This window comes from Sitophilus oryzae, unplaced genomic scaffold (genome assembly GCF_002938485.1).
Source record: "Sitophilus oryzae breed Bouriz unplaced genomic scaffold, Soryzae_2.0 scaffold_371_pilon_pilon, whole genome shotgun sequence".
Lineage (NCBI taxonomy): Eukaryota > Metazoa > Arthropoda > Insecta > Coleoptera > Curculionidae > Sitophilus > Sitophilus oryzae.
This window is the reverse complement of record NW_022146942.1, coordinates 66,468-78,530: the sequence shown is the minus strand read 5'-3', so window position 1 is coordinate 78,530 and position 12,063 is coordinate 66,468. Positions and strand designations below refer to the sequence as shown.

The following is a 12,063-nucleotide window of genomic DNA, read 5'->3' as shown; positions in this document are numbered from 1 at the left end:
GGTTCCATCATGTCTCAAGCGTATCGGTCCTTGAAAAATCTAACTGCAAGAGTATTGAAGTCATGGTCACAAAATCCCGCTTAAGATGGGCTGGTCACGTATGAGAATGCAAGAAAATCGCATACCAAATCTCTGCTTTACGGTGCTTGTAGACGGTAAGAGAGGAGGCCGGTTGGACAACTGAAAAGATACAAGGACATTTTCACAAAATTTAAAGTTAACATGCAGAATGAGTGGGAAAAAAAGCAGCTCTAATAGAACTCAATGGAGAAGGGTTGTAAACTCAGTTAACAGCGGCAACCAAAAGTAGAGAGCAACAAAAGCAATGAGATTTTGAATGTCAGGTGCAGTAGGCAGATAACATCACGTATCGGGCTTTTCAGTCACAGAAAAGCTCATGAAAGAAAACGCCTTGCGTGACCATTTTCTTTATGTGTGTCGAATACTCGTCAGCGAGTAACGGCTGTATGTATGTATGTATGTATTATTTTTTCAGATAAAAAAAAAGATTTGGTATGTTACTATATAACATAAATTGTTATATAGTAGTATATGACATAAATTGGGATTAATTGACTTATTCAATTGTTTTTTGGTCACTTCCTCTTTCACCGGAAATGACTACAACTTTTGATTTTTAAAGGGCACCCTCGGTATTCTGAATAGAATGATATATCATGTCAACTTTTGACGTTCTTGCTTAATTAAAATTAGTATTTTAAATTTCAATCTAGAGTGCCATGACTAAAAAACACTAATTCTTAAGTGCTGATCATTTGCTGATCATTTTCATGATCATTTACGAATATACACTAATAATACCGCCGACAGTTGTTTAGACAACTGAAAAGGTACAAGGACAGGCAGAATGAGTGGGAAAAAGCAGCCCACAATAGAACGCAATGGAGAATAATTGTAAACTCAGTTAACAACGACAACCAAAAAGTAAAGCGGCAACAAAGCAATGAGATTTTTGAATGTCCGGAGTGCGGTAGTAGATAACATCACGTATCGGGCTTTTCAGTCACAGAAAAACAAACGCCTTGCGTGACGATCTTCTGATGCGTGTCGAATACTTGTCAGTGAATAATGGCAGTATGTATGTATGTGTTGGTTTAAAGCTTATTTGTTTTTTAGTATTGAAAATACTTCTGGCCGCGTTTATATGGGACCCATCTTTGAAAAAACGACATGCTAGAGGCAACATGAGTTCAATAACCTGCCTAATCAACTTGTCAACACGTAAGTCGATCGCAAGGCCGTTCGAGGGCCGAAATGAGGTCTTATTAGTGTGTGTGGGCCAACTATTTTATGGATATGGATGTTTAGTCTGGGAAAGCCGATATTATAAAAAAGAATATGCGTCAAGGCATGGGTTGTTAGGTACAGATGGGCTATTTTAATCTAACTCTTTCCGTAGAGAATCAAGAGGCAAATTATACGTGAAAGAGCGGAATAACATAAATAATAAATTTAGACTAATGCAATATTTTTTCTTGGCGCGTAGGATAATGCGCACAATCGATGCATCAGAGGGAATAATTAATTAAATCGTAAGTTCCAAAACATATAATAACTCAGGTCTCATCGGATCTGCTGATACATTTGATAAAATCCTTGTATATTATTATAAACAAGGATAAAATTTAAGCTATTAGGACCTATATTTTTTTTATATGATTATTATTTTTTAATTAACAACCCAGGACAAAGAAAAAGCTTGCATGGTTTCCACCGCCAGCAGGCGTAAAAACAAATGAATCCAAGGCGGTGCCAAATATTTTTTATCGGGATAAGTTTTTATCGTTTGAATATTGTTGTAGATAATAATTATCATTAATTAGTGCTAACTTATCAAAGTTCACAACACGGCGAAATTCCAACAAAATCGGCCAACGGATCTTTGAGATAATATTAACGTAAAAAAGGCCTATTGAAACACATTGACATCTTTAAAATTATACATTTCCGGACACATAACATACGTTTTGCAACAAAAACACTCAAAAAATCATCTCCTGAAGTTTGGCCAGATGCTTAATTAACACCCTGTATTTAAAAATGGCTGGCTAGTGATTTAGTAAGCTATGTTTATTTTAATAGGAAAAAAATACATTTCATAAAAAATAAAACAAACCCATAATACAAATACTATACACCAATTAATTAATTAATTTTAAATGTATCTAAATAGGCACTTTAATAATTGAAAAATGAAAATGAACAGAACGCAACTTCTTAAATCACTTCATAAGAGTATACAAATATGCTAAAAATAATAATTAATAAAAACATAAATGGCACATTAAAATCTGCATTATCTGAAATCAAACTATAGCTAAACGGGTAATACAATAATAGAGACAAGACGCCGACATCTATAACGCGATGAGCAGTTTAATAATTATTGAGTTATTACATACTTATTGTTTTACAATTTATTGTAATGATGGTTATGGCATTCCTTCAAATAAATTTTGATTTAAGTATTGTTAATATAGTCATATTAATGATTATAGCCCGTATGATTTTCAAATAAATAATCAAGAGTGTTTTTATCAAATTATTAAATAGTTAAGTCAGTAAGCGTAACTTCAAATGTGAGGACCCCCGCAAAATTTTTTTTGGTGCCCTTATATTAAAATAAAAAAACACACTAAAAAGCATAACATAGCTTTATGTACGTATATCAAGTCATTTAAAATATAAAAACAAAAAAAAATTATAGACTAGAAAAATAATAACTAGAACTAGAAAAATAATAAGAACATAAAAAATAAAACATTAAAATAAATCAACACAATATTTTTGGAAATTGTAGGGGACGCTGTTCACATATATATGTATTTAGTAAACAAAATAACGAGGCCCCATTGCGGGTGCTGCGGGGCCTACGTTACGCTACTGGATTAAGTAGAAATAGTTAATATTTAGAAACTTCGTAAGTGTTATATTTTAGTATAATTATGGATTTAATAATTAAATAATTATCTTAAGTTTAAATTGTGATAAGCAGGTTTCAATCATTTTATATTTAAAATCTTAGGAAAGGCAATATAGATTTTAGGCAGGAGAACTCAAGGGAAGGACTCTGTAATTAGTAATTAAGACTTTACAAGTTTTTTACTTACCATTTTTCTTGTCTTTCACGTTGCACGTTGACTCTTCGTTGTGTCACACAATCTGAATTTCGGATATGATGCAGAGCTGATAATATTAAATAGGCTTAATGGGGGAACTGATAATATTAAATATAAAATATATCAATTGCAAGGTATTCAAGAAATATTTTTGTTAACTTTGCAAACATTTAAGGCATGCAATAATTAAAAAAAACTGTGAAAAATTGACGTGAGATTACTTTATAATTCTTGGAAGTCTTGGATCATAAAGATTTGAATTATTGTGGGTCTGTTTTGTTTAAAAATAATAATTATAAAATAATAATTTCAACTATCAAATATAATGGTAGCAAATTTTCATGCATAGATATCATGCATAGGTATAATGTTCTATATTAATTGGACATAATGTAAACTAGGTATAGTTCCTGCAATCGATAATATATTTTATTGCTTTTCATATCACACAACATTTTCATCATATCAAAAAACCGTCAATACCGCTACTCATATTATGGGCACCTATGTATATTTGTAGTTGTGACGGTTTTTTATTAAGTATGATGAAAAGAAGCTTCTAAATTAAATTATCGTGGAACTATATTTTAATTTATTTTATCTACAGTAACTATTACTTATTTTTGTACGAATTTCGCCGTAAGTTCGAATATTAGTTAAACCTAGAAATACCTAGGTAATAGCCCAAAATATGCAAAAGAAAAGTGAGTTTAGGTTAGATTAGGGTGGTTTAGTTGGTTTGCATTAATAAAAATATAGGCCTAATCTATACTTAACCTAAACTGACATTTTCTGCATATTTTGGGCTCCTACATGGGTAACCCTACGTTTAACCAATATTCAGGCTTTTACGATAACGTAATACTCATTCTGATTGGTTAATCTGGCTCCATAATGAAACTGTGGGTTCCAGGTGCTATTGCAAATTAATGCCATTAATTCTATGTATGCAATACCTCACATTTCTATAGTGTATTGACCGTGATCGTGACCATTCATGAATCCGCGCACGTCCATCTCCATCATTAATATTTTTTTAATAAATTGTTCACTTTATAAAAGCCATGCGATAAAATCAAATAATTATTTCACTTGTTGCAGACGGTTCACTTGTTCACTATACGTATCTCGAATATACCCTACTGGCAAACAAAACCTTAGGTCGGCGTTTACATGTATAGCAGTGAATCGCTAATCTACTAAGTCGGAGAGAGCCAAAATACGAAATATGTGTAATATAATCACTTTAATCTGACGCTAGATCCATGCGCTTGGAAAAATACTTGCCTTCTGTCTTTATTCAGTACATCTTATTTTACGTTTCGTACACACGAAAATCGGCACCCAAGACCAGTAATGCCGACCCAAGTATTTGCGAATGGCAATTAGCGCTACGTTAGACTGCCAGAATACTGACGTCACGAATGTCAAATTGGCACCAAACAAGGTTTGGTTCTTTCATATTTCTATTGAGCTCTTCCAAATGACGTCACAGATTAATATAAAATGTAAAAGACAGATGATTGCCGACCACCGCCGACTTTTTTGTCTGGTATTTTCAATACGCCCATGATGGTTGCGCATGTTGCCAAAATCTGTGAATTTTTTATTTAATACAAATTAGATTGCTTTTGTTTAAACCTTTTTGTTGTAATTCTGTTTTTGTTTCTTAATTTTAATACGAATTTGATTGCGTTGGCTTCAACATTTCCATTTGTAATTCTATACATTTTATTAATATTTCTTAAAATTTATTTGAGATAATCTTTTGAATTGAAAAATTAAAACGATGAATTTCCGCAAGGAATTTTGTGCTTATTTATATTTAGAAGAAATTTTAGGATATAAAACAGAAACATGTATTTAGTAATTGAGGGGTTTCTGGTAAAAACCCCATTAGTCAGATATTTCGAAATTTGGAAAAAAAACGTATATTTGCTCCCATTTAAGAATTTAAATTGTCGTTTTTTTGTGTGAGCTCTGGTTATAATCTGAAATTACAGAAAACTAGTTTTTCCTTATTTTTTTGTTATTTTAATTTTTTTTTTTTTTTTTATATTTTTTGACATGTGGGGTTTTTGCTGGAAATTTGGCAAAAACCGTGGAAATAACCAATTCCTCTTAGCAACTATTCGAACGATTACGAACGACAAACAACCAAACTACTTACCGTTAAGACTTGTGACTTGTGGGGTTCTTGCGGAATTACGGTATTTTTGATCATATATGCACGGGCTGACTTATAGCACTTTTCCAGAATTCGTTTGGTAGGAACGTTGTGACTAACAAATTACTGTCGGATAGCATTCATTAACCATTTACCTATTTTTTTTTTGACTAATGGTTTGCTGTATTTCGGAGATCAAACGCAGGATCCATTTGGCATGGGTAGCATTGGAAATATGAGCGTCTTTTTTCAAGGATAAAAGGTGCCCATGAACCTAAAGAAAAAGGCTTGACGACAGCTGCATTCTACCTGTGCTTAGGTATGGCTTAGAGACTATGGCAATTACTCGAAAAACAGCAGAACAACTACGAGTTGCACAAAGAGTCATGGAAAGAGTCATGTTGGGAGTCACCATTAGGGAAAAAATACGGAATACCCACGTACGTCAAAAGCAATTAATAGATGTCGTTAAAAGAGTGGCAAGTCTGTAGTGGCAATGGATAGGACATGTGGCAAGACAGGATCCAGACCGATGGCCCCAAAAAATAATCTTATGGGGACCTAGGGGAACAACATGAAGTGTGGGCCGACCAAAGAGATGGGTCGATGACGTCAGGGCAGTGGGGGGAAGACAATGGATAAGATTAACTAGAGATCGCGAAGCATGGAAAAACCTAGAAGGTGCCTATATCCAACACTGGTTGGAACCAGGCTGAGAAAGAGAGAGAAAGAGAAAGAGGATTTTGCCCGAAGCCTCAATTGATTTTAGTTTTTCAAAAAAAAAAAAAAAAACTTTAAAAATATATCGTTTTAAAAATGAATAAAACTTTTAATTGAAATACTTGTCTAGAATGTAAAGCAGGAATATGTTTTCATGTAACTGATTTCAGTTATTCTAAAGTCGGATAAAAGAAAATGATGCATTTCAAACAATTTTTATGATTTTTTGTATAAACAAAAAAAAAAAAAAAAATAAATAACTGCAATATTTTTCCAGGGCTGGTAGATCTCGATAAAGGGTGCATATTTTCTCTTTACCATTTTTTTTTTTTTTTAAATAAGTGGTTATTTAAGTTTGAAAATTAAAAAAAAAAGATTTTTTTTTGAAAAATTTTGAGAGCCACCGGATTTGTTCTGTATTTGCATCCCTTTATTGCTGGCATAATTTAGTAAGCCATGGCTTCTATGGTAATATCTGAGATTAAGGAATTATACCGGTTAAGAAATTACCAGATTAAGGAATTAAATAATTTGCGGTGAACAGGCAGTTTAAAAGTTTACGAAAATATACAGGGAAATTTAAAGAAAATGCATGATTTTCAACATGTTTTTTTAGCGAAAAAAAACTCATGACGTGTTCCTGGGGTGAAAATACACCACCTGAAAATATTTGCACTTATTTAAGACTCACCCTGGATAATATATGTATATATACAAGGCTTCTATGGATATCGTGTTTTGTTAATAGGCGATTTAGGTTAAAAAAATTCTTAATATCGCTACTGCTATTTATCAAAATTAATAGGAAGGTATAATAAACAAAATATCTAATTGATTTATTTATTTGATTCATGTCAGACACACCATTTTCAAAATTTTATTATTTACCGCCATCGATATGCGCAGACGCGAGCAAAAGACCAATAAACCGGAATCTATCTTCATTCTATGGTCAGAACTAGCCAAATTTAATAATGGAAGATACATTCGAAATTCTAACCTCATATTTCCTCAAAAATTAAATAATTTTAATTATCAATTGTGAAATCATCTCAAACATTTATTATCCGTACTTAAATGTTAAAACAATAATAATTAGTTGTAGAATATATTAATATCCCCATCAATAACTTCAATTGCTTCATTGCCGAGGTGCCTGGATCACACAGAACTTATACACTTATAATAGGATAATCTATGGGATAATCTTTTATATTTTTTTATTTTGTATTTTTTGTGTGACCTCCACACACTGGGAGACATATCATTATTTACAGGTATTCTACCTGAACGAAGTCAGAGATAATCCCGTTATTCAAATAGTAAATCTTACCTTTAAATATTAACACACTAAATTTAAGTATTATGAAAATAAGTATCACAATTTTAAAGTCTGGACTATCAATTAAAGTTAAGTTAGGTACTTGCGTTCATTTATAAATACACCACGCACTCTCTATTCGACGATCATGATGTTGAAATTAAAACAACAAAACGACCTCCACCGCAACACGCCTAGCCGGCAACTGAACTAGACGATCTAATCGAAATTTATTTATATAACACACGCTAACAACAAGCTGTTTTGTCATAACATTACAGCGCATACCACACGCGCTTCTCCCTCAAGTAATAATTCTTGTCTTATCAAATTCTACTTTTTATGATTGGTCAATAATTAAATCACTACTTTATTTTAATTGTTGTTTCTAATCAAATAGTGATTCGAAATTTAGTTATCTAGAAAAAAAGCTACTTTGAAATTCAGTTTTAAAATGAAATCCGCGGGTTTTATACTTGACATTTTTTAAATTATGCAGAGATTCTTGGGTATGCAGTTCAGTTTAAATAATATACATTATATTTATGTCATATTATATTTTTCCAAATTATTTTTAGTTACAAAAACATTTCGACAACAATCGAGTCTTCATCAGTTTGGCCAAATGTCATATTTATAAAATATAAATCCACCATTTATAGTTGTTCAATAACAAAACATAACTCAAAAAATAATGTAATCTATACTAATATCATAGTTTAAGGAAAAGAGTAGTTGCACTCTCGCAAATATTTTCTGCCAGTTTTTGCAATCTGTCGAATATCGGCAGATTGCAAAGCGTTTCAGTTGAATTCCGTCCGTCGAGCTGCGAGGTTCGAGCCTTCCGTCCCAGCACAGAGACGGATTGACAAAAAATGAGTGCCTTGCTGTGTGCTGCTATTAATTGTAGTAATAATTCAAAAAATTGTTCTTGGAGTTTTTTTTAGATTTCCATCGGATGTAAATCGGCAAGCTGATAGTAATTACATATAAATAAACATTTAATTATATTTGTTTATTTTAGAAGCTGAGATATTATGTAATTAATTCAATGTTATTATTTTTTTTAGCATGTGGGCAGATTTTAAAAATAGTTTTTTAGATATACAGGTTGTCTCAAATATGCGCATAAAAATATTTTTTGATCAGGGGATTTGTCATAAAATTTTCATTCCAATAATAATTTACGAGATAATTTATATAGATTGGTTTTTGAAACAATTTTAGAGTAAATATTTTGTACATCTAAAGTCTCCGCAAATTATTCATATTTTTTAATTGAAAGAATTTTATAATCTCTTATAAATTTAGTGGACTGTATTTTTTATGTTTTTTTTTATTTATTTTTTTATTGTAAGTGGTCGTAATATAACAATATTCAAAAATATTATAGACAAAATATTGAGTTTTGTATTTGAGGGAAGAAAAAAGGAATTTACCTACACTAGCTTTAAACCACCGTAAATATACAGGGTGGCCCATTAGTGCGAGGAAGTCCAATATCGTCGTCGTTGTCGAAGATGTGAAAAAAGTTTTATTAATATGTTTCAAGGTTTATAAAGAGACGTATCCTAAAATATTTTGTTATATACAAGGTGTCACAAAAAAGGTTATGGTAAAGTTAGTTTTATTTCTTTTTAAATTGCCTAACCAACTGCACCCCCTCCCATTTTTCTGTAGATAATCGGATTCAGCATAAAATTCTGCATATAGTACACTATATTTATTTGAATCATTCTACAATGTTGCCATTCTATGACTTATTTACTAAAACTTTGGTTAAAAACATTATATTCGAAAAGTTGTAAAAAACTAGAGTGAATATAACTTCATTAACAATTGGCTTTATTATAGCCAAGTGTTAAAAAAGAAAATAGAAAATCCTAAACAAGGATAACAAATCCGCGTAGAAAAATTTACATTATTCTATATAGGGTATTTTTTATGGCGTCACCAAAATCGGAATATTTAAAATAATATATCTCAATTTTTTTTAAATGCAACATTCTGTATATTATTTTTCTGTCAGATGTAGAATTAAAAAGTGAACATTTTTTTTATTTAAAATGTTTCTAAATTTTTAACGGTTTCGCAGATATTCACAGTATTATATTACATATAACTCTTTCAACAGTAAATTTTTTTTTCAAAGCCACCTAATATGATCTTTGTCTAATATTTTATCGTTGAAAATCCCATAATATGTAATGAAATACAGAAAATATTTACAAAACGTCTAAAAATTTAAGAACACTTTAAATACAAAAAATGTTCAACTTTTAATTCTACATCTGAAAGAAAAATAATTTACAAGGTGTTGCATTTAAAAAAAAATGAGATAAAACATTTTAAATATTACAATTTTGGTGACGCCATAAAAAATACCCTGTATATGATAAAGTAAATTTTTCTACACGAATTTATTCTGGTATCCTTCATGTTTAAGAAAACATAGCTAAGTATTATATAAAGTTATATTCACTCTAGTTTTTTACCACTTTTCGTATATAATGTTTTTAACCAAAGTTTTAGTAAATAAGAAATAGAATGGCAACACCGCAGTGTGCTTTAAATAAAAACAGTATACTATAGCAGAATTTCATGCCGAATCCAGTTATCTACAGAAAATTAAACTTGTTTTAAATCAAAAAAAAGTTGTAGAAAATCTCTGAAATAGATAATAATATAAAAATATGTCATTATATACTTTTCCGCATTCCTTCCCATCAGAAGATTTTCAGATACAGAAGAATTATTACTAATATTCTGTTTTCAAGCAAGTTTTTACTCGATGATCAATTTTTTTTATTTTATTTTATTATGAACTCATATTTTCCTAAATACATATCTGTGAAACTACGTTCTGTGTGAACTATGCAACGACTATACTTGCCTAGTTAATATACCACGACTATACAGCTACGTCAGTGGTCACGGGAGGCGAGAACAAAGGTCATATAAAGTGGCAAGAAAAAGAACAAAGTTTGACAAGGAGTAAAGCTACTAGTTTCCTTATACTATGCTAATATATAAAATCCTTAAGTGACTGACATACTGATGCGATTAATCACGATCCTGCTCAAACCACTCAACGTAAGAAGCTCAATTTTTGGCATACAGGTTGATTCTAGGGTGTATAGAGGTTCAATAAGAAGGGATTTCTCGAAATTCCAGTTCAAGAGAGGTGAAAACCATCCCTCAAATATTACAATATTTTTATTTAAAAAACGGTCAAGTTTCCGAAAAAACGCTCAAACACGTATATTTCATTTGTTTTTTACATATTTAAGATTTTTAAAAAATGTATAAAGGGTATTTCGAAAAATCTGGTCATTGATTAATCATGATCCTGCTTAAAGCTCTTGACGTAAGAAGCTGATTTTGGAAAACAGATTGACTTTAGGGTGTAGGGTTCGATAAGAAGGGATTTTCGAAACTCGAATTCTAGGAGTGAAACTATCCCTCAAATATTAAAAATATTTTTTATTTAAAAACCAGTGAGTTTCGGAAAAACTCTTAAACACGTATATTTTATTTTGTTGTTTACATATTCTAAGATTTTTTATAAATTTAGCCACAGGGTGTTCATAAAATATGACCATTGAGTAATCACGATTCTGCTTAAGCTACAACGACGTTTAAAGCTGATTTTTGGTAAACGGATTGACTGTGGGGTGTAGAGGTTCGATAAGGAGGGGTTTCTCGAATCTCAAATTCCAAAGAGATGAAAAGCTTGCCCCTCCAAATATTACAATATTTGTTATTTAAAAACAGTTAGTCTTTCAGGCTTAACTTGGAAAAGCATAATTTATTTGGTTTTTACATATTTGAATTTTTAAAAATCATACAGGGTGTTCCAAAAGGTTAGGTAATTTCTTAACCACGATTCAGCTTAAACTGCTTGACGTAAAAAGCTTATTTTTTGGCAAACGGATTTTCCGAAGTCAAATTCTAACGAGATGAAACTACCCCTCAAATATTACCAAGTTATATAATAATATCGCCATATTGTTTTTTTCTCATACTGACATAAATTTGAAAATTTTATCCAGTTTGTATGTTAATGGAAATTCTTGCTTTGCTTTATCATCACCATTACAAATGATTAATTCGACGCGAACGAAGTCGCTGGTACACGCTAGTATATAAATAAAATACAAAGTTACATGTCACTCAATACAAGTTAAAACTGGTCTTGACATTTTTTAGACTGCGATAAGAATCCTGAAACAGCAGAGCGACTGTCACTGCAGCCCTGGATTATAAGTAACTAGTAAAGTAATGCCGGGTCCAGACCAAGCAGACAAAACAGTGACAAGACAGAAACATTCATGTTTTACGACAAAGTTGTAACAAATCCAATACATTTCTGCAACATTTTTGTCTCATTTTTGTTTTGTTTCAAAATTTGAAGACTTTTCAATGTCCCGTCTCGAATCGGTAAAGATCAAAGTGTCTATGTTTTGTTCGTATATTTTTGCGACAAGTTGTCGGCGCAGTGTGGATGGCATGTGCTGCCAACAGTAGGAGACCAGTCAAATCACACATGGTTAATAAAACTCATTCGCAACAATTAAACTTTGACTTTGTTGTACTTTTGTCATTGCGGTGTGGACAATTTGTCTTGTCAGAAGTCTCCATTTTTTGTGACAAGTTTATTTATTTTGTCTCAAAAATCGTGTTTACTTTTGTCGCCTTGGTCTGGACCAGCATAA

General features: G+C 31.3%; 1 protein-coding gene across 1 annotated transcript in view; it reads right to left on the bottom strand.

Moving 5' to 3' along the window:
• LOC115885091 (multidrug resistance-associated protein 4-like) overlaps positions 1–7,545 on the bottom strand; it is a 68,060-nt gene extending 60,515 nt beyond the window's left edge. Inside the window, exon 1 of the mRNA XM_030903875.1 lies at positions 7,361–7,545. The gene's annotated coding sequence lies outside the window, so the exon portion shown is untranslated. The remainder of the gene's footprint in view (positions 1–7,360) is intronic.
• Between the last annotated feature and the right edge of the window lie 4,518 nt (positions 7,546–12,063).